Here is a 21,931-nt window from a genome sequence, read left to right on the forward strand (position 1 = left end):
GGCAGAGGGCCATAAGATGATATGGGAGGCAGAATAATGGCCCCTCAAAGATGTCCACATCCTAATCCTTGAAACCTTTGAATATGTTCCCTTAACACGGCAAAAGGGACTTTGCAGATGTGACTTAGTTAAGGATCTTGAGATGGGGAGATTATCCTGGATTATGTGGATGTGCCCAGTGTAATCACAAGGGTCCTTACAAGAGGGAGGCAGGAGGTCAGAGTCAGGCAATGTGCCAACAGAAGCAGAGGTCAGAGCAATGAGGTCACAAGCTAAGGAATGCAGGCAACCGGTAGAAACTGGAAAGGGCAATGAAACAGATTCTTCTAGAGCCCCTGAAGGAATGCAGTTCTGCTGACATCTTAAGTTTAGCCCACTGAGACTGATTTTGGACTTCCAACCTCCAGGACTATGAGATAATAAATTTATGTTGTTCAAGCCACTAAGTTTGTGGTAATTTGTTGCAGCAACAACAGGAAACTAATACAACTGGTATCTGTCATAAAGAAATCAGCCAGGGGGCCGACCTAGTGGCGTAGCAGTTAAGTTCGCGTGTTCCACTTCAGTGGCCCAGGGTTCACGGGTTTGGATCCTGGGCACAGACCTACTCATCGCTCATCAAGCCGTGCTGAGGTGGTGTCCCACACAGAAGAGCTACAACTCTACAACTATGATACACAACTATGTTCTGGGGCTTTGGGGAGAAAAAAGAAAAGGAGGAAGATTGGCAACAGATGTTAGCACAGGGCCAATCAAAAAAAAAAAAAAAAAAGAAAGAAATCAGCCAGGAGATAGACTGGGTCAACACCATGGCTCTTAAACCTGACCACTGGGACATGTCGCTCTTGTTTACTCCCCTTCGAGTCGTCCCAAGCCCGTGCACCAAAGTCGTGCACCCATACTTGGGCCAGAGAGTTGAAGGGAGCAGCACCCTTCAGGGGACCATATGGTGATGGCAACAGCAATGACTAGAGACCCCCAAAGAGGAGGTGACTCACCTGTGAGGTCCAGCCTCTGCTGTCCAATGAGAGAGCCTCTGAACAATGCCCACCCTGGAGGATTGGTTCTTATTTAATTAAGGAAAGAAGTTATGGCCTTCGGGGTCCCCCTCACTGACATCCCCTGCAGTGGCCAGGAGGTCTGATATGAGGGTCCTCAGCTCCAAGGCCTTAGACATTGGAGGCTGTGAACTGTTAAAAGACAAACTGAGGCATATTAAAAATGTTAAGAATTTATTTGATGGGGCCAGCCCAGTGGCACAAGCAGTTAAGTGTGCGCGCTCTGCTGCAGCAGTCTGGGTTTCGCCGGTTCGGATCCCGGGCGCGCACCAACGCACCGCTTGGTAAGCCATGCTGTGGCGGCGTCCCATATAAAGTAGAGGAAGATGGGCACGGATGTGAGCCCAGGGCCAGTCTTCCTCAGCAAAAAAAAAAGAGGAGGATTGGCAACGATGTTAGCTCAGGGCTGGTCTTCCTCACAAAAAAAAAAACAGTTTATTTGACCAAAAATTGATTGGAATCAGGCAGCATCCAAACTAGCAGATAGAAAGGAGCTCTGAGGAGCTGTATGAAATGAAAGACTTTTATAGGCAAAAGGGAGCAGGAACAAAGAAGTTATGCTAGGAAAAGAAGTGGGTTGGTTATCACAAGGTTACTTTCCTTTAGGGATGGTGGGGTCCATCAGGCAGATTACCTAACTCGTGCTGATCAGGTCATTCCTGATTGACTGCCTTAAGATTCCATTTCTGGGAGAGCTGAAACTGTAATTAAGTTAAGTCTCTGTTTGGTGAAGTGGGGCTTAGCATAAGTGACTCCATTTGGGGGCCTGTTGTCTTGTTGTTAACACCACCAATGGACCTAAGGAGATAGTCAAAGCTGCCAAAAGCCTCAGGATCAAATCCCAGGGCCCTGGAGCCCCGCTGAGCCTCTGTTGTAGCCAGCGTGCAGCAACTCCCCCTTCCTAACCTTCCCCATCACATCACAGCTCTTGGCTGCCCTCTGGCTTCAACTCTCAGATACTCCAGAGGACCCTGTTGGGACTATAAAGGTCACAACTCATCTGGGGGCCCTATGTAGGTTGTCAGGAGGCTGGTGAAGTCGAGGGGACCCGTCTGGAGCAGCAGAGCTGGGGGAGCTGTCATAGGCCTGCCCCAGGGAGGGACAGGCCTTCACGACCTGACGGAGCACACACTCAGGTTACCAGCTGATAGGGTAAGGTTTCCAGGTGCCAGGGCCTGCTTCCCTTTCCTTCATTCAAATCCCTGCCCCATGTCAGGGGCTCTGAAGCACAGGCCGAATAGAGACCACACCTTCTGGAATAAAAATTGGGACACTGGTGTAAGAAACAATCTGACAGACGGAGTTTGATTTCAGAATTACCACCTTTTTTAGGACACTGCAATCAATTGAGAGAACAATGGGACAGAATATTTTAAATCTAAAATATGGCTGCTCCCAATATATTTTACCATGATAAAACTCCTGAAAACTCTCATTCCTGTAAAGCTCTATGAGGACGAGGATGGTGTTCTGCTCACCATTGTGGCTTTAGCACCAGTGCTAGGTGTGCTCAGTAAATATTTGATGAGAGAGAGAGTGGGAGAAGAGAGTTCATTTGACAAGGCCCAGGCAAACGCCTGGCATATTCATCCCCCCGACCTCAGGTCAGGCCGCCAGCTGTGTGGGAAAGACCACAGTCTGTGTCACCCCCTTTCACCTCTCCGGCTCAGCTACCTCCAGCGGGCAGGTGACTTCCCAGTGTCTCTCTGCCTTGTTTGGGGAGACATGCTGGATCCCACCTGGCACCTGCCCCCCTTAGGAGCTGACCAGGCCCAGAAAAAGCTGGTGCCTTCCAAGCAGGCCAGGGCGGCCACGGCCCTGGGGGAGGGGCTACTTTTGGGGGCTGGATAGGGAAGAGCTGAAGAGCAACAAGGCGGTGAGGGGCTGACAGACACGATGGGGAGGGGAGCACACCCCTCCTAGGATGCCACTTGTGATGGACTGAATTGTGTCCCTCCAATACCTGTATGTTGAAGCTGTAACCTCTAATGTGACTGTATTTGGAGATAGGGCCTTTAAAGAGGCAATTAAGGTTAAATGAGGTCATAAGGGTGCCCCCATCCAATATGACTGGTGTCCTTAAGAGGAAGAGATACTAGGGTCGTGTGTGCACAGAGGAAGGGCCATGTCAAGACACAGGGAGAAGGCGGCCATCTGCCAGCCAAGGGGAGAGGTCTCAGGAGAAACCAACCCTGCTGACACCATGATCTTGGACTTCCAGCCTCCAGAACTGTGAGAAAATTAGTTACTGTTGTTTAAACCACCCAGTCTGTGGTATTTTGTTATGGCAGCCCTGGCAGACTAATAACCACTCAAGGCAAGAAGGAAGACACAGAAGTCTGAGTGGTCAGAGGAGAGAAAGGGGCCCGGGAGACATATGTACAAGTGCCCAACGACCTTCGCCAGGGAGCACCCCACAGATGGTAGAAAGGCCCTCCTCTCCCCCTTGGGTCTAAATAAATCTTTGGAATCTGGTCCAAATCCATAGCCCAGCTGTCACCAAGTGACTAGAATATCTGGATGTCATCTTCTAGAAGCACCAGCCTATCAATCGGTCCATTTGTCTGACTCTCAGGCCGAAGACAATGATTTCTGAAATGTCTCGGGTCCCAATCCATTCTCTCCCTAACTGACCTGGGACTCCCTGGAGATGTGTGGGCTCAGGAAAGTACTTAGAGATTCTCTACTCTTTGCGTATTATCCAAACCCACAAGGCCACAGGCCCAGGTACTGGAGCTCTGGTCCAGGCATCCCTTCAGCTTGGGGACTGTGGCTGAGGTTTGAGCTCCCGGGTTAGGGCCTGGCCTACAGGACTCCACAGGCAACAGTTCAAAGCAGCAGGAGGTGTGGCTGCCACCTCCCGCCCAGGACGCTCCTTAACTTGGGAGGCCTGTCTCCCGAGGCTCCTTGTTCCCTCTCACAGGCCATAAAAATAAAGCTCCAAGGACACAGTTATTCTGGTCTCAATGCTAAATGGAACCCTGGGAAAGAAAGAGGCTCTCAAGTTTCGTGGCTGGGGCCAGAGGAGAGGGCAAGGACGAAAGGTGGGGGAGCTTCAACGTGGGCACTGAGGAGACCCAGGCCACCAGCCCAGAGGAGGTGGCCAGGGCTGTGAGCAGTCCCCAAAAAGGAGGCACAATCCCACCAGCCAGAATGGTGCAACTTTGGTCTGTATCCTACCAGCCCCAGCCCCGAAACTACGGGGAGTGTCTAGTGAAGCAGATCCCGGCTGTTCCCCAAGCCCACCAGAGCTGTAACTCCTTAGGGGTGAAGGGCTAATGCTGTCCCCAAGGCTGTCGGGCACACACAGCAGGCACATCCTTGTCAGACCAGCTCTAGCTCAAAATGTAATTCCGTTGTTGCAGATGATCCAGAAAGATCAGAGAGGGAGGATACCAGAGAGCAAAGACTGAGGAGGGAACGGCTACCCAGGAGAGGGCCAGTGAGGGAGGGGTTTGAGGGCGAGGACCACATCTCCTGTGTCTGCGTGCCTCCCACAGAAGCTGGCACTGTGCCCTGCACGTGGTAGTCACTGAGTAAATTTTATTGTTTGGTTGGCTACTGCCCCTCAAGGCAGCCTGGGGTGGGGCGGGGGGCGGCCGACTGTTGCAGAATATAAAACAAGGTATACAAAGATGGCATTTTAGATTAGGTCACTAGAGGGCGCTCCAGGACAGGGCAGAGTCCTGGGCAGCCTTCACCTGCTTTAAGGGCTTAGAGAGGGACACTATTTGGAGTTCCTTTATTCATTCAACATACATATACTGAGCAATTACTCTGTGTCAAACACTAAGCGCTATGAAGGACATAAAATGATTGAGATGTGACTCCTGCCCTCAAACACACAGTCCATCTCATTAGAAAGATAAGAGGCATAAGCAAAAACAAATGTATCCATATTTGTCTACCGGTAACTTCTATTTATTAAGTGCTGAGTAATCTCACACACTGTTCCTTCCACCTATAATGCTTTCCCCTCCCTCATATCTGCAGGCCTTACCCCCTCCTTCATGTCTTTGCTCAAATGTCACCTGCTTGTGGAGTCTTCCCTTCCCACCGCGTTTTAAAGCACAACGTGCCCTCGAGGCTCTCTCCGTCATCTTCATCTCTGCTTTTCCCTGTGGCACTTAAAGCCATCCAACATGCTACACCGTTTAAATATTTATTATCTCCGTCATCCATGTGCCCCCCGGAACTCCATGAGGTGGAGGTTCTGCCTGTAGCACCCACTGATGGACATGGTGCCCAGAACAGTGCTTCATATGCGGTAGGGACTCAAATCATATTTTTTCATAACTAATACAGGTGATGATTCTAATTAGCCCCAAGTAAACCGAGTGGCCAGTGGTCAGCCATCGAGTATTCTTGTGGTTTGGAGGGTTTGGGTGACGTGGGCATGGTGGGGAGTAAGGGTCTTCTCAGAGGACATGACATTTGTGGAAGGGGGCATAGCAGGCAAAGGAAAGAGCACGCGCAAAGGCCCAGAGGCCAGCCCCGCAGGGTGTCGGATGTGGCCATGGCGGGACAACCAGATGTCCCTCCTGGCCTCAGCAGGAAGCTGCTGTATGCCCTGGCCAGTCAGGCTCCCAGCCATGAGCAGGGCACCTGTGCGCTGGCTGGGCCAAGCCCCTCTGCCTGCCCTGGGCTGTCCCCTCACACCACATTCCCCCTGCCCTAGTGTGCGTCTCACTCATGTTTCTTGCTGTCTAGGGCTTCCTGACGTGAGGCGACCTCTGCCGCTCGTGTCTCAGTTCTGTTCTCCCTTCTGCTGCCAGCAGGAAACACACTGCACAGCTCAGCAAACAATCCATCATTCTGTCATAACATTTCCATTTCAAAGACTTCCTTTCCAAGCTTCGCTCAGGCCAAAGCTTCCTCTCATTAGCATGAGAAGAACTGGTAGGAAAATGAGTGACAAGGAAGGAGAGGAAGTGGAAATAGGGCTCTGGGCCTGAGCATCTGTCTGTGTCTGCGCAGGGGCAGGGAGGGTGCCGGGCCGGGCAGGTGCTGGCGGGAGGCTGTGTGTGCGCGTGTGTGTGTGTGTGTGTGTGTGTGTGTGTGTGTGTGTGTGTATGCATGTCTTTGTGAGCTCGTGTTTCTCAGCACTCGTGATTCACGCTACTTAGTCAGAGATTTGCCTGCTCATATCACAAAGCATAAGCCACCCTCCGGCACTTGCTCAGCCCCCACAGTGTGCCACAAACTCCCCTGAGTGCTGAGGATTCAGAGAGGAAGGACACGGGTGCTGCCCGGCAGAGAGACGGACGTGTAAGTGAATAACTACCGCGGGAGCAATGCTGTTGTAAATCTCCCTGCTGAGCAATTAGGAAGCAGGAAGGCAGGAGTCTGGTGGAGTGGGGGTGCCATCTCGGAGGACACGTAAACTGGTCTGGAAGGACGAGGAGCAGTTCACAGGTCAGAGAGTGGAAAGGCGAATAGCAGGCAAAGGGAATAGCACGAGCAGAGGCCCAGAGGCCAGCCCCGTCAGTATGGCCGTGGCAGCAGACAGCAGCAAATGAATGTTGGGTGGACATGAATGGCCACCAAGGCTTCCTCAGCTGCCCTCTCCCTGCCCTGGGCCTCATCAACAGAGAGCTGGTCTGAGACAGGAAGTGAGTCAAGGGCCTGCAAAGGGCCCCCTCCCAGCGTCTTAGCTCCGCGCTGGCCTCCAGGTTGCCCCTCTTCACAAGCAAACAGCAGATGAGCTGACAGTCCCTTCCAAGGCCCCGTCATCCCCTTGCAGACCCCACAGAGAGCCGGGCCTGGCGCAGAGCCCAGTGTGGGCCCCTTGGCAGAACCTTCAAAGCCTGGAGGCAGCTGGGCCCTCTTCTCTCCCCTCCCAACACGCACTGAGCCGTTCCCCAGGGACAGCAAAGGACGGGCAGTGTTCCAGGCCCAGCAGTGGGAGGGAGAAGACACAGAGTGGGCCTGAGTGTGGGCTGGGGTCAGGGATTGTAAAGACCCAAGAGAAAAGAGGAGACAGCAGCAAGCAGTGTGACTCCTGAGGACCTCACTGACTGAATCACTCATTCATTCAACAATACTTGATGGGGGCACTCCGTGAGTTAGGCACCCAAGATAGCAAAATGAGAGGACCACAGTGTCTGTCATCAGGGAGTCCACAGTCCATGAGGGAGACAGACAAGGAAACAAATGTTAGAATACGAAGCACTACACTGGGGAGAGTGCTGGGTACAGCAGGGCACACAGGAGGGCACCAAACCCAGCCTTGTCAGGAGCATCCTGAAGAGATTTGGACTGAGGTGAGAGTTGAAGTACAATTATAAGTCAGACAAAGGGGTTAGGGTGTGGAGAACATTCCAGGCAGAGCATTCTCTGCAGCCAGGAGAAATCCCAGGAATGGAATGTGAGGCTGCCCACATCCCACCAGCCCCAGGGGGGGAGCCACCTCACCGTATGGTCACTACCATCTCAGGACAGGGATGGCCACCAGGGCCAGGTGGACTGGGGGGTACAGTGGGGGGCCCTTTGGTCCAAGCCTCCCATTTCTGAAAGTCATCATATTTAGACTTTCTACATTGTCTGCAATTAAGGATTGGATGTTTAAAATACTATTTGTTAAGTGTAAACAACTGAAATATAACACAATTTTTGTGAGCCTGTTCGGCATTATTTTAATCTACAAGAAGACTAAAAATAATGAAAGTGGCCCAGTTCTGTCTCCTTCCTGGCAAACAAGCAGCATTGGTCTTAGATAAGAAAACTGAGGCTTAAAGAAGTCAGTCAAGGCCGGAACTTACTCCCTGGCATCCTTGACTCCATAAGGCTCAAACATCAGGGCCCCCCGCCCTCGCCCCCACCCCCCGCCCAGTCCCTGAAGTCCTGTAAGTTCTCCTGTAGCCTCTGCCCCAACCCACCGCAGGCTCCTCAGCTCACCCGGGACTGCAGCCTGAGCCTTCCTCCCCCACCTCAGCCCTCACAGCCCAGCCCGGCTCCTTCCCTGCCAGAGGCCACCAGTGCCTCTGCGGCCGGCACTGGCAGCTCAGCCACAGACCCAGAAAGGTACTGTGGACAGCTTCTCCACTGCCCTGGGTCCTTCATCTCGTTTGTCCTTGGGTACAGCTGAGAAAGACCCCAGGAGATGCCCACAGAGGGGCTTATCAAAAGGACCCCATCTGCGGCTCCTGCTGGGAGCCCCAACACACACTCCTCTTCATAAACGACAGTCTCCTTTGTGAAGTGTCATGGCCAAATCTGCAGCTTCAGGCTCTCTGAGATGTGCTGCGTGACTCACCTGCTCCTCCACTGGTTGCAGAGCATGTGTGGTCAGGACAAGGCGGGGGCAGGGACTAGATAGGAACACGGCCCCCAGCCCCTTTCCAAGGCCTTCTGAGAGTTGAGCTACTTTAAAGATGTGACTTAAAGCCCAGTCACTATCTTGGGGGCAAGACTGGCTGTGATTTAGAAAACAGAAGCCTGATCCACTGTACTGTCCCCTGTTAGAGCAAAGACTGTCCGAAGAAGGGGGTGCGAAGAAAAATGAAGGAGGGTTGAGGTAGCAGACTTGCAGCTCCCAGCAGAACACTGTCCAGGGAGCAATCCACCTGGATCCCCTTGTTCTGACCCTTCGATATTTGTAGTCCCCGTATGGCCTCTCCCCTCCCCAGGAGGAGCGGCGGGGACCTGTGAGCCGAGCATTCTGTCCACTGACAGCTGCGATCCTCTCTGCAGCCCGAGAGCCCATGAGTGTGGGTCTGCCAGGTGACAGATCCACTCTCCCGGCGCTGGCAAGTCAGGTTTGGAGCCTCTAAGAGCGAGGATGGGACTCTGGGCTGTGGTTCTGCCCCAAGATGATGGCAACCTCAGGTCCCTCAGACCTTCCAGATGCCCTCTGCCTATTTCACTATCTGTCTTCCATGGCAGTGAGGCCCTTCTCTTAATAGACCTAGAGTCTTTCTCTCCCTGGGTCGCTTTTCTCTACTCAGCCCCACACCCCAAGCCCTTGCTCCCAGGTACAAGTGTCATCCTGTGAAGGTCTCCCCTACTGTACCCTTTCCCCAGAAAGATCTAGAGGGGGAGAACAGAAAGGCAAGACATGGCTTGGTTTTACCTGACTTGAGCTTGAAATGACTGATTCCCTTGTGAAAGTCTCCATCCATCATCACGCCCCATCTCCATAATGGTCCAGGGCCTCGGCCCCAAGGGAAGCCGGGCTTTGCAGAGATGTGGTACTTATTGAGAACCATCTGCCTGAAAGGCTGATCTATGTGTGTGCATGTGTGCGTGTGTGTGCACGTGTGTGTTTGGGGACAGTGTGGTCCATGTCGGTCCAACCAGATTGCTTTGCCCAGCCCCACGCAGTTGTTAGCCCTGTCAAAGATGCTGTAACACTCCTGGATGAAGACATCCCCCAGGATCCACTTCTGGGAATTGTCATCACCCTGGAAGCCACTGGTGCAGGAGCCCTGGTCCTGGGAAAGGCAAGGATGAGATGAAGCTGGTCCCAACCCCTGTCACTGTGCCTAAGGGTAGGCCTTTCCCTACCCCATCCCTCAATTACTCTCTCATCTATTATTTCCTTTCATCCTTGAAATCACCTCCTGAGGTAAATAAACAAGTATCAAATTCATCTCACTCAACAGAAGAAGAACTTGATATCCAAAAAATAAAATGATTTAATCCAAGATCGCCCAATGGGGTGTCCTGGAGAGCTGAGCTGGGGTCCCCTCACCCCACTTCCCCTCACCTGTCCTCCCCAGCTCCCCACCCTCCTGCTCTCAGCACCTACTGCCCTGATGACCAGCCAGAGCAGGCCTGGGGGCCCGAGGACTTGCCATTTTGGGGTGCTCAGGATTAGGTCAAAGCTGAGGCCAGTGGATCAGTGGTTAGTAAGTTATAAAATGAAGATAATAACGGCACCCACCTCATAGAGTCTTAGTGAGGAATAAACGAGACAGTCATATTATCACTCAGCACAAGGCCTAGAAGGTGGTAAGTGCCCAATAAATGCAGCTAGTATTACTAATAAAGCACAGGTGGATGTGCAGCAGTCTCACTGACAAAGGCCATTGGCCTCGGAAGTGTCTGTTCAGACTCTGATGTGAAGGTCTTATGAGCTGCAGTCCTTCTCGGAGCCTCGTGGGCTGACACCTGACCCTCACGTCTCACACCTGGAGTCAGCCTCTGGCTGCCACTCACCCACCTGTGCGCAAGGAATTGCCAGTAATCCTGCAGAGTCACGGGCACCCAAGGCAGGCAGCCTGTGTATCAGGACTGGCCGATGGCCCCCAGCGTGAGCATGCTCCCCTGGACATTCCTGAAACCAGGAAAGGCATGTGGTGACACTTCAACACCCCGGCTCCGTGAGGAGGTCCTGCCACCCCACACTGGGGCAGATGCGATTGAGACCCTGCCCCACTGTCCTCCCTGCCCCCAAACCCCACCTCCATCCCAAAGGCTTCAAATGAGCTCTCAGCCTCCCTGGTGCTCCTCCTCAACCTGGCTTTTCTCTGTCAGCTGCAGCATCCTTTCTCTCTGAGCTCTGCAGCCCCCAGGCTCAGGCAGCACCTGGAGCCCAGAGCTCGGCCATTACTGTGTGAGGGGAGGTCAGAAGTAACCCACCATGTGGGTCACATGACGCCAGGCTCTGCTCAGGCCACCCTAGGCTGCTCCCAGCTGTCACCTGTACCCCCACGCCCCGTTGCCCAGGGTTTTCTGCCCCCATTCCTTTAGCTGTGAGTAGGAGAGGGGGTCTTCAGTAAGGTCCCACACACTTTGGATTAAAACTGCCACCCAAGCCCAAACCCCTCTGTCCTTCTGGAACTCTGTCTCACAGCTAGAAAACACCAGCACGCTAGTTTTACCTGCTTCCCCTCTGCTGATCTCAGTTCCTAGACCTCATCAGGCACCATCCCACCTCCAGGCTCCAGCACCTGCTGTCCCCACTGCCTAAAATGTGCTGTCCTGTCTCACCTGGATAGCTCCCACCCATGCCACAGCGAAGCTTCCCCTGGCCACCCTCCACACACACACCCCGGTTAGACTGGGCGCCCTGTTATTATTAAGCCTTCAGTAGACCCAGATCTCCCCGGCAGCAAGTGCCCTCATCCCAATCATAATCACCATTGTGTGTGTAACTGGGGTTGTCTGCACCCCCTGCTACAATGTGAACTCCTGGTTTGTCTTGTTTGTCCATGTCTCCCCATCTCCTGGTACAGCTTCTGTTGATAGTAAGAGCCCAGTAAATACCTCTTGAATGAATGAATGAATGCACAAATTCACCCCTTGCCTGGGTTCCCCTGAGCTCAGCTGCCCAAGCCCCTTCTCCTGGGGGTGGTCCTCTCCTCCCTGCCCCTCTGTCCAATGGTGCTGAGCTGCACCACCACAGAGGCAGGCAGGCAGAGTGGGGAGCACTGGACTGGGAGTCAGGAGCCATGGACTGCAGGCGCGGCTCGGCCACCAGTTCCTGGGGTTATCATCCCTCCCAGGCCTCAGTTTCCCTCATAGTGAAAGGAGAAGGTTGGACTCCTTTGGAGTCTGCTCTAAAAGTCTATGAATTTCAATGACATCAACAAATGATTGCTGAGACCTGCTATTTTGGGAAAAAAAGTAGTTAAAAGCCCCTATGCAGAGTTGGGGTTGGCTTCATTTTTTAAATGTTAGAAATGAAAGTCAAATTTTGGCCCAGTGGATTTTGGCTGCATTGATGACTACGTTGGGGACCTTTGGACAAAAGGTTGGACATGCCTGGAAACAAGGTGAGGGTTTGCTTGGACGCTGGTGACTCCCCTGCAGTTCTGGTGACCCCAAGGGTATAGGTTCTTCTCAACCAACAGTCCTTGCCAGGCTGTGGAAGTCTGGCCGTTGCTGGGCACAGCTCCTACCTGTCCATGTAACCAAGAACAGGTGGCCACCAGGTGTCTGTGTACTATGTTGTTAATCATGGGCACCAAGTACTTAGAGGCAAGAGAGGGGTAGGCCAGCCCCAGAATCCCATCGAACTCGGGGTAGGTGAAGATGCCACCAGGTTCCTGGGTGCTCAGGCCCTCAGTTTGTTGGGTGTCCACTGTGTTGGAGACCTGCATGAGGGCAGAGTGTTCTCCACCAGGGGGAACCTGCAGCCGGGGACAGAAAGGTCCCAGGTCAGAAGTCCTATCAGTGTCAGCCTCTGCTGGCCCGCCCTCCCTCCTATAGGCAGCATAGCTATTTGAGCTTAAGAGAGAAGCTTGTCTCCTTTCTCAGCTCTGTGCTGTGGTTTTGAGGGAACTGGTTTGATGAGGCAGGGGAGGGAGGAAGAGAGGACACAGTGGAGGGTGCAGACAGCCGTGTTCAAGGTGCAGAAGTTGGGAGGTGAAACCAAAGAAGGGGGTGGGGTGGGGGATGCTCCAAGGCCCTCTGCTGGCCTGCACCTCCCATCAGCTGCACCTGGGGCATCTGCCAAGGACTAGCTGTGGGCCAGCATGATGGACGACGGACGGGAAGAACACATACACACTTTGCATCTAAAAGACCCAGCTGTGCGTCCGTGCTCTGTCGTGTGCTGACTGTGTGACCCCGGACAAGTACCTCTCTGAGCATCCATCTCCTCACCCGTTCAGTGGAATAGTAACCCCTGCATCTCAAGGCAGTGCTTAGACTAAACGACACTAATGCTGGGCACTTACAAATTGTTTGGTCTTTGAACATGTATTCGCACTATGCTAAGGAAGCGCTAACTCCACAATATCCTGTTAAGCTGCTCACTTCCCTGGACGGCCGACATACCTGCCAGCCTATTCTGAGCTACTGCCGTGGCTCACTGGGCGTCCTGCTTCCACTCTGTCCCTTTATAACCCATACTCCACACAGACAGTCAAGGTGATCTTTGAAAATGGATATCAAGTCATATCACCCCTCACTACAACCCTCCAAAGGCTCCCGATGTCACTCAGTATGAAGCCTTTGTCCTGGAGTCCCCTCATGCCCCCCAGTCCTGCTCCTCACACCTCATCTGACTCCTCTCGCCCGTAACTCACTCTGCTCCACCCACGATGATCTTCTTCCTCTTCCTCGGATGCCCCAACTCTTCCTTGCCCCGGTCTTTGCACTTGCTGTCCCCTCTGCCTGGAACACTCTCCCCCAGATCTTCTTAGGTCTGGCTTCTGGAATCGTTTCATCCAGGTCGCAGCCTGCCATGAGGCATGGCAAATCTGTGTCCCTGGCCCCCAAGCACTCTCTCTCACACTTTCCGGTTTTGTTTTCTTCATGCCATTCAGCAGTGTTCCAAGTTATCTTAGTTAAGTGTCTACTGTCTCCCCCACTAGACTCCAAGCTTGAGGAGGGCAGGCCCTTTGTCCGTCTCATTCATCATTGTATCTTCAGTCCCTAAAACAAGGCTCAGCAAGCGTTTGTGGAATGAATAAATGAAAGATGGTTAAGTGGTAAAGAATAAATTGATTCTTTCTTCCTTTGGGTCAACAGTCATTGAGGGCCTCCAATGTTCCAGGGGCTAGGCCCTGGGGATGTAACAATGAGCCCAAGAAAGTGCCTGCCCTGGAGGAACTTATATTCCAGTGAGAGAGACAGATAATAAATTTTAAAAGAAGTAATATAGACGTGTCTGACAATAATACAGATTGCATGTCAGTAATATAGAACATAAAGACTCTGAAGAAAAGTAAGTCAGGGTAAGGGTGATAGCCAGTGGGCTATTTTACATGATGGCAGGATAAAGTGCACTAAGCAGATGGAAGGAAGAGAAGGAAGGAGCTGTTGGAGATTTGGGGGAAATGCTTTGTAGGCCAAGGGGAAAATGTGCTAGAAGTGGTCCAGTCATAGCAAGGACATGCATGGAGTAGAGTGAACGGTGAACAAGTCAGAGAGTAGGGGGCAAGGAGGGCAGGAGACAGCAGAGGCCCAGTCACATGCTGCCTCGCAGGCCAGATAAGAACTCTTCATTTACTCTGAGTGAGATAAGGAGCCACAGAAAGATTTTGAGCAAATGACAGGCATGATATGACTTAGATTTTAAAAGGATCCCTATGGTTGCTGTGTTAGACTGTGGAGTGACAAGGGTAGAAGCAGAGAGCCCGGTTAGGAGGCAGCTATCCAGGTGAGAGGTGATGGAGGCTGAACCAAGATGGCAGCAGCGCACTGTGAGAAGACCCTCGATCGGTTGAGAAGCAGGGTCAACAGAATTTGCAGACAGACGAGGTATGGGGAATGAAAGGAAAAACAAATACTGAACTACTGTTAATGGAGTTATTCTTCCCTACAACTCTCTGAGGTACGTGTTATTACCTCCCTTTCATGGGTGAGGAAATTAAGGCTTGTCCAAAGTCACACAGCTCAATAGAGAGAAGTCAGGATTAAACCCAGCCGTGTCAGCCCTGGAACCCTGCTCCCGACCACAGCACGTGGTGCAGTTCTTCCCCCTTCTCCCTCTCTGTTTACACCCAGTGCCTCCCTGTCTTTGCAGGGTGCTCCCAGATGATGGAGAGACGCTGTGAACATGAGCTCAGCTGTCTCCCACAGGCTGCACACAGAGCTAGCTTCCCCAAGGCTCTCATGACAGACCCTTCTCCTGTTTCTGGCCTTGATTCCCCTCATGTCATTTGAGCCAGGCCCCAAGCTAAGCCTCCTGAAATTCTTCATCCTTTCCTCCCCAGTGAAACCTTCCTGCTTGAAACAGGGAGCTGGGATGACCTCCCCATTCAGTCCCCACACTCACCCCAGCCAACTCTGGTCCAGAAGCAGAGAGCAGGGCCTGCATGGGGCCAGCCCCCAAAACAAGGCCGATGGCTTCCTGACACGTCCCACCCTACACCTCACCCGCTTCCATGTGAGACTGCTGGGGGGGGCTGTCCCCTGAGGTTCTCTCTCCCACTCCCTGCCCGAGGGGGTGAGTGGAGGCAGCCAGATGCGCCACAGGCAAGGGCAAGCTCCTAAGTGAAAATGCAGGGTTTTTGCCCTGAACCCAAAATAGCAGAAAAGAAAGCAAATGGCTCCAGGCCACAGAGGAAGTAGGACACTTGGGCAGGGGAATTAGCCTCCCAGAGGCCTGTCTTCTGGGCCACCTTAGCAAGTGGCTCTGGGGCCTCCGGTGTCCGGTGCTGCCTCTTGTGGAGGCCTGAGCTGGGTGGGCACCTGCCCAGCCAAGGGAAGACGCTGAGGGGAGGGCTGTCAGCAGAGAAAGGCTGTGTCCTTCCGGGCTCAAAGCAAGAAAGGCTTCAGCCAGACTCAAGGAAGAACCCAAGGAAGATCAAGGCAATCAACACCAAGGGATGCTATTTGATTTTTAATCTTAGATGGTGGGTGAGGAAGGAAAGGAAGAAGCTAACATGCAGTAGGCACTTACTGTGTGCCCACCACTGTGTTAGGTACTTTGGAAGCCAAAAAGAGGCAAGAGAAAGGGGAGCCCTTGTCCAAAGGGCACAGATTCTCTATGACTTGAAAGAAGATGGTGCTCTAGGTCTTAAAAAGAGCGAGGTCAAGGGGCCAGCCCAGTGGTGTAGTGGTTAAGTTCGCACGCTCCTCTTCGGAGGCCTGGGGTTCACAGGTTCAGATCCCGGGCACAGACTTATGCACCGCTTATCAAGCCATGCTGTGGGAGTGTCCCACATATAAAGGAGAGGAAGATTGGCACAGATGTTAGCCCAGGGCCAATCTTATTCAGCAAAAAGAGGAGGATTGGGGCCTGCCTGGTGGCGCAAGCAGTTAAGTGTGTGCGCTCTGCTGCAGCAGCCCGGGCTTCACCAGTTCCAATCCCGGGTGTGCACCGACGCACCGCTTGTCAAGCCATGCCTTGGCGGCGTCCCAAATAAAGTAGAGGAATGTGAGCATGGATGTTAGCCCAGGGCCAGTCTTCCTCAGCAAAAAAAGAGGAGGATTGGCAGATGTTAGTTCAGGGCCCATCTTCCTCACAAAAAAAAAAAAAAAAAGAGGAGGATTGGCAACAGATGTTAGCTCAGGGCTAATCTCCCTCACCAAAAAAAAAATAAAATAAAAGGAGTGAGGTCAAGCCAAGAGCACTGCTCAGACAGTCAGAGATGTGGGTCTGACACTCAGCTCCCACAGTTGCCAGCTGTGTAACTTTGGGCAAATTTGAGTCTGTTTCCTCATCTGAGCAATGGGGGTAATATCTTCCTCAAAGGGCTGTTGGAAGAACTGCATTTAAAACGAGATCACACAGATGACACAGAAGAGCTCAGTACTGTGAACTAACTACGGCAAGGGCAAATGAAGAAGGATTGGGAAGATGGAAACTGGACCCTGAGAAGCCTCTTGGGTGGGACTCTGAGAGCTGACATGGGAGGGAGAGAAGGGAGGGAGGGAAAACCCACAGCTGCTGCTGGCTAGAGTCCCTCTCAGAATCCTTACCCACCAGGCCAGCAGGGGGCAGGACCAGCTGGAGATGCAGCCCACTAGAGCCAGGGTGGCTGGATGGGAAAAGTGGCTTGTGGGGAAGGAAAGGTGAGCATTGGCTGGCCCGGAAGCCCACTCACAGTAAAGGTGTCGCAGCCCAGCAAGTCCTGCATGGTGCCCGGGCCATCCCAGATGGACAGGGCCACGCCCAGCTTCTAGAAGGTGGAGGACTCACATGGGTGGAAGTGGTGATGGCTCTCTGGAACACAGACCCGGGGTTAGTGGGACCCATAGAATCTCCTCACCAATTGACTGTGCCGACCAGGGTTGAAACCCTCACCAGGCCTTGTAAGAATACGATCTAAATACTGACCCTTCTCTCTATTGAAAATAAGCAGCCCGTTCTCTTTTGGTCCCACAGAGTTTAATAAAGAAAATTATTCCTCACTGCTCAGTCCACCTCCCTGACCCCTGTGCTACCTGTGCAGCTTCCAAACAAACAAGAAAAAAGCCATCCCTGTGGTTTCCGTGGACACGTTATCTTTACCAACTGCACGATCTTAGGCAAGTCTCTCCTTCTCAGACCTTGGTTTCCTCATAAATGGGGATAAAAAGAGCAGCAACTTCCCAGGATTGTTGGAGAAATAAATCATTAACGTACAGGAAATGTTTACTCAGCGTTAGTACTGAGCCCCTCACTTTATTCTCTCAGTGCCCACCGGCATGTCAAAGCCCCATTCCATGGAAAGGAAAACTGAGGACCCAGGAGGGTAAGCAGTTGCCTTGGCTCCTGATAGAGACAAAAAAGACACAAAAACAAAAAACAAAAACTAAGGATCTCTAATTTCCAGTTGGTGACTTATACATTAGACGTGAGATTTGCAAACCCTCCCAGTGTGTGACAGGTTGGAGGGGTTGAGCGATGAGATGGGAGACAACGGAGAGGCTGGGCATGTCAGGGCAACTCTCCTGCCATCCACATTTCCCCCCGGGCCACCCTGACCCCTGCTGGTAGAGTGGTCCTGGGGTCTGAGTGTGTAGGGGTGGGCAGGGAAGCGAGGTCACTCATGGCAGCCCTCACTCTTGTAGTAGACAGAGGGCACCCAGAGGTCGGAAGAGCCGGTGTCAACCACCACGGCGAACTCTTAGGGCAGGGTCCTGATGCTGATCTTCTCAAAATACTGACACTGAGGACAGACAGCCCAGGTCAGGGGCAGGGGGTACTGCGTGAGGGTGAGGGTTGATCTTGGCATGGAGCCTCTTCAGTTTTGTACACCCTGAGTTTCTGCCCAGAGATCTGGAAGGTCGGGGCGGGAAGAAATGGAAGGAGGATCCCTGGGGAGGGTTGTTCTCCCTCCCTCTCCAGCCCCAAGCTGGGATCCCACCCCCAGCAGTGCTGCGCCTGCCCCTCCCACAAGTCCTACAACCACTGCTGGAATCAGCCCCAGAGGCAGACATTAGACCAGAACTTAAGGCCTGCCTGGTAGGGAGACTGGGCCACTCCTGCCTGGGGTGGGGACATAGAGATGGGGCACCAGTTAGGTACAAGCCTCAAGTCCCAGCCCAAGCTGTTCTTGCCACACCTCCCTGCCAGCTCTCCACATGTGTCAGAACCAGGGATGGGGCAGGGTGAGGATGACCTAGATAAGGAAATGAGAGCACAGAAGAGGAAAGAAGGATGGTTGTTTACTGCCAAGAGTGGCAGATGAGAGAGAGACAGGCTCCAGAAAGGAAGAGGGCCCAGGGGCATTCCTGCCATGTCCTGCGCAGCTGCAGAAGACGCACCAGCTGCCCCATCCCTGCAGAGCCCAGACTAAGACAATGGTTCCCTGGGCCAGGAAAGGCAGGCTGGAGGTTGGATCTGGGAGCAGATTGTGTCCCTGAGGGATGTTGTCTGCAGGAAGGGCGTCTGAGCGCAGACCCTTCCAGCATGACAATCGACAATCAGAGCCTTGAAGGTGAGAGCGCAGCACTGCAGAGCTGGCTGAGGGGCAGGGAGAGGGCCTCCACACCCCATGGGCTCCATGATTCCTGAAAGAGGCGGGGGCTGGGGCGGGCTGGTGGGGGCGTCCATTGCACTCTGTGAGAATCGTTACTGGAAGGCTGGCAGAGCCAGTCACATCCAGGTAGTTGGTCAGGGGCTTGCTGGTCACCTCCCCAACGTTGGAGTACTTCCTGCTGATGGCATGCTGGTGTGTCCTCAAAAAGTCCTCCAGGAGCCACGTTCCTTCAGGGCCATTCTCAGCGGCTCGCCTGTGTGCAGAGGGATCCCGAGGAGATGGGGAAGAATGAATGATGACGGCGGGAGCCTCCCCAGGGCTCTCCAGCCTCCACGAAGTGCCCAGACACTCTGGGCTCTGTAAACCACTGCCCCACTTTTTTTATCATAACCCAAAGTAAAAATTATGTTTTACGTCAGTTCACAAATCAATCCCCACCCTTATTAGATGCAATCCACTCTATTTCCTACTGCTTTCTCTTTTTTTTAAAGCTGGTGGAGACTCAATAGATGTATTTTAGAACCCACTAATGAGTTTTTCAACTCTAAGGTTTGAGAGACATTAAGCACATTATCATTCAGTCTCCAAATTCTTGCTGTGTCCCTACTATGTGCCAGGCACTGTATGAGGCACAGGGGACACAATAGTGAAAAGAATACAGTCCCTACCTTCCGGGAGCACAGTGTCTGGAGGGGAAAACGGTGTTCCCCACACTCTGGGAAATGCGTGACAACGCTCCCGCCCTTTGCAACCCTGTTCTCTGCTCTCCGGGTTGCCTAAGGTGGGTGGAAATTCTTCCAAGGGTTTCAGCACAGAGCATGATCCCCAGGGAACTCCTGATAGAGCTTAGGTATTAGATGATGGAGGCAGATCAACAAGAAGAGAATTTAGAGGGAAAACGGCAGAAGCTGGTTCCAGACCTGGTCTGCGGCACCTGGGGTGTCTCCCCAGAGCTCTCTGAGCTTCAACTCCTAATCTGCAAAACGGTTTGACGCCTTCCCTTCCAGGCATTCTCCTGGCCCGGCCTTTGACCACTCGAGTGGCTTAACCTCTCCTGCTCTTGGTTTCCTCTCCTGTAGATTGAAGGAATGAGGCGTGGTGATTCCCAACATCCCTCCCAGCTCTGAGAGTCGTGTGGTCCTCTCTGTGGGGCTGGTTTAAAGACAACTTGAGATCACAGGTGTGCAAATGCTTTGAGAGTAAGAAAATGGCAGCAGTTTTGAGATCCACAAAGAAAATGGGTTTTCTCATGTTGTTCACATCCCAAATGGATCCCATACGGAACAGCCTTGGATGTGAATTACCGTCCCTCCTCTGGTGCCTCCCACCCCTAGTCCTCACGTGTGACTTCAGCCAGAACATGGCTTATAAGTAAAATGTTCTTGAGACATTACTCAGCCTTTGTCTCTGATGATAGAAAAGGCCCTAAAGGAAGGAGGCTGGACTGAGCTCCTGGGAGCAAGCCCACAGCCGCCCTTTCCTGCGTCCCCACATCCAGGCCCTCTCTGCTTTCTGCTTGTTCAGCCTGGGCTCCTGCTCAGCTCAAGATCCACTTGCTGAATGCCTTGCGACTCCCACAGTAGCTATGACTCTGCTGAGCTGTCCTATCACAGCTCAAGGCCCAGAGAGCCTCCCTTACAGGGAAGCCAGCGGCACAGAGGGCAGTCCACCACCACACGCTGAGAACCAGGAGCGCGGCCCTGCATGCAGGCTCCAACTGCCGTGGAAACCTCCGCTCCAGGCCTGCCTCCAGTCCCTGTGCTGAGGCCGCCAGATGCCTGGGACTTGGAAGAACTTCACTTTCAGGACGACCACAGAGATTCCTGACTGGTCAAAGGCACCCTGAGACCTCTTTTCAGGGATCCGGTTTCCCAGGGATGGATTCAGGCTTCCCTGTGCTCGGGGCTTGACAGGGCTCGAACCTGGGAACCAGAGGTAGTGTGATGTTGTGGCAAGAATGCATGTCCACCTGGGACCAAGTCCCAGCTCCTCCATTACTAACCACGTGGCCTTGGGCAGCTCAGGGACCCTCCCTGAACAACAGTTTCCTCACCCATAAAATGCAAATAATAATATCAACCTAAGCTAGGAGGATTAGTGGTAGTATAGGTAAAGGCCTAGTTAAGTGTCTGGCACCTACTAGCAAGCAGCTCAGAAAATATCAGGTATTATTTTTGGAGGAGAATCTGGGAACTTCAGCCCCAAAGGACTTGGTAGCACAGAGAACTTTATTTTGTTTAACAAATGCATACATATCTCTTACAATGTGCCAGATGCTGTTCAAAGCATTTTACAAGCATTAACTCATGTCAGCCCTAAGAGATAGATAATTCTGTTATCCTAATTTTATAACAGATGAGGTAGTGATGGAAGATGGAGCTGGGGATCAAATCAAAGGCAGTTGGACTCCAGAAGCCACGCCCTTCATCTCCCAGGCCGCCCCTCTGACCCCCTGTTCTTGTCCACGCACCCTGAAGTGCAAGGGCACACTTAAAGGAAAAGGTCCCCACGTGCAAAGGCAAGACTGACGGAGTGATTTTCCTGGGAACCTGCAGCATTTCCTCAGAAGACTCCCCAGGGGAGCCGACGCTGGAAGACCAGAGAGGGACCCGCCCACAGCGGATGCATGAGATGCCCTTCCCCTCCCCTGGGCCTGACACCCACCTGGAGATCCCACTGCCCCAGAAGAGAGCCAGGACTGTAAGTAGCACCACGAGACACCTCATCTTGGACCACGGGCCAGCCACTGCTCGAGCCAGTGCCCGTTCCCACAGCCGTTACAGAGGGTGGAAGAGACTTTACAGAGGCTGCAGAGACAGCCCCTGACTTCGGGCCACTCCACAAATGCAGTCAGATAGCACCCAGACCACCTAACACCCACCCTCATGAGGGCCACAGATTCCACCACGCCAGGGACTTCAAAGTTGAAGGGTACACATGTCAGATCTTCAGGCTGGGAAATGTCACACAGGCCTCCCTGATCAGACTTCCCCTTCCAAGTAGGACTTCTCGAGCTAACACAGGTGAGGCCACCGCCAGAACCTGTCTCCTGTTCCACCTTATGGTCTTTAAAGAGGTCTGTTCCCACGAGACCCTACTCCTATGCTAGCTGCCTCCCCCCTCTGGGCTGACTTCACGAGGAACTGGCAGCCTGCCCTGTCCAGGAATCTCCTAGCCCAGTTTCCCAGGGGGCACTCAGTCTGTTCCTGAAGTGGCATCTGAGGCAGAGAGTGCTTGGTCACTCTATCACCGTGGTCTAAGAGAGGTGACATGCCCAAGGCTCCTGCACCCCCAGGGCTGCGGACTTGGTTCCATGTTAGAGGGTGTTGGGAAGGTGAGGAGTGGGTGCCTGATGATGTGAACAGTCAGGAGGACTGGGGAGGTGAACAGGGAGGGCAGACACGTGCCACACACAGAGGGGAAGGAGGGAGACATGGCGTGATGGTCAGGGTTAGGGAACAGGTTAGGCCAGGACTCGGCATCTGAGTCCCATGCAGGGGCCTCAGGCCTGTAGCCTGAGAGAGAATTAGGACAAGATGGAAAGCAAACACAGTAGCCATGAAAGTGGTG

General features: G+C 53.0%; 1 pseudogene; it reads right to left on the bottom strand.

The window, feature by feature from the left end:
- Nucleotides 1-2,047: 2,047 nt before the first annotated feature.
- Nucleotides 2,048-21,124, bottom strand: LOC101406254 (chymosin-like; annotated as a pseudogene).
- Between the last annotated feature and the right edge of the window lie 807 nt (nucleotides 21,125-21,931).

Source organism: Ceratotherium simum, chromosome 2, assembly GCF_057802395.1.
Source record: "Ceratotherium simum simum isolate JZ-2026a chromosome 2, ASM5780239v1, whole genome shotgun sequence".
In the NCBI taxonomy this organism is placed as follows: Eukaryota; Metazoa; Chordata; class Mammalia; order Perissodactyla; family Rhinocerotidae; genus Ceratotherium; species Ceratotherium simum.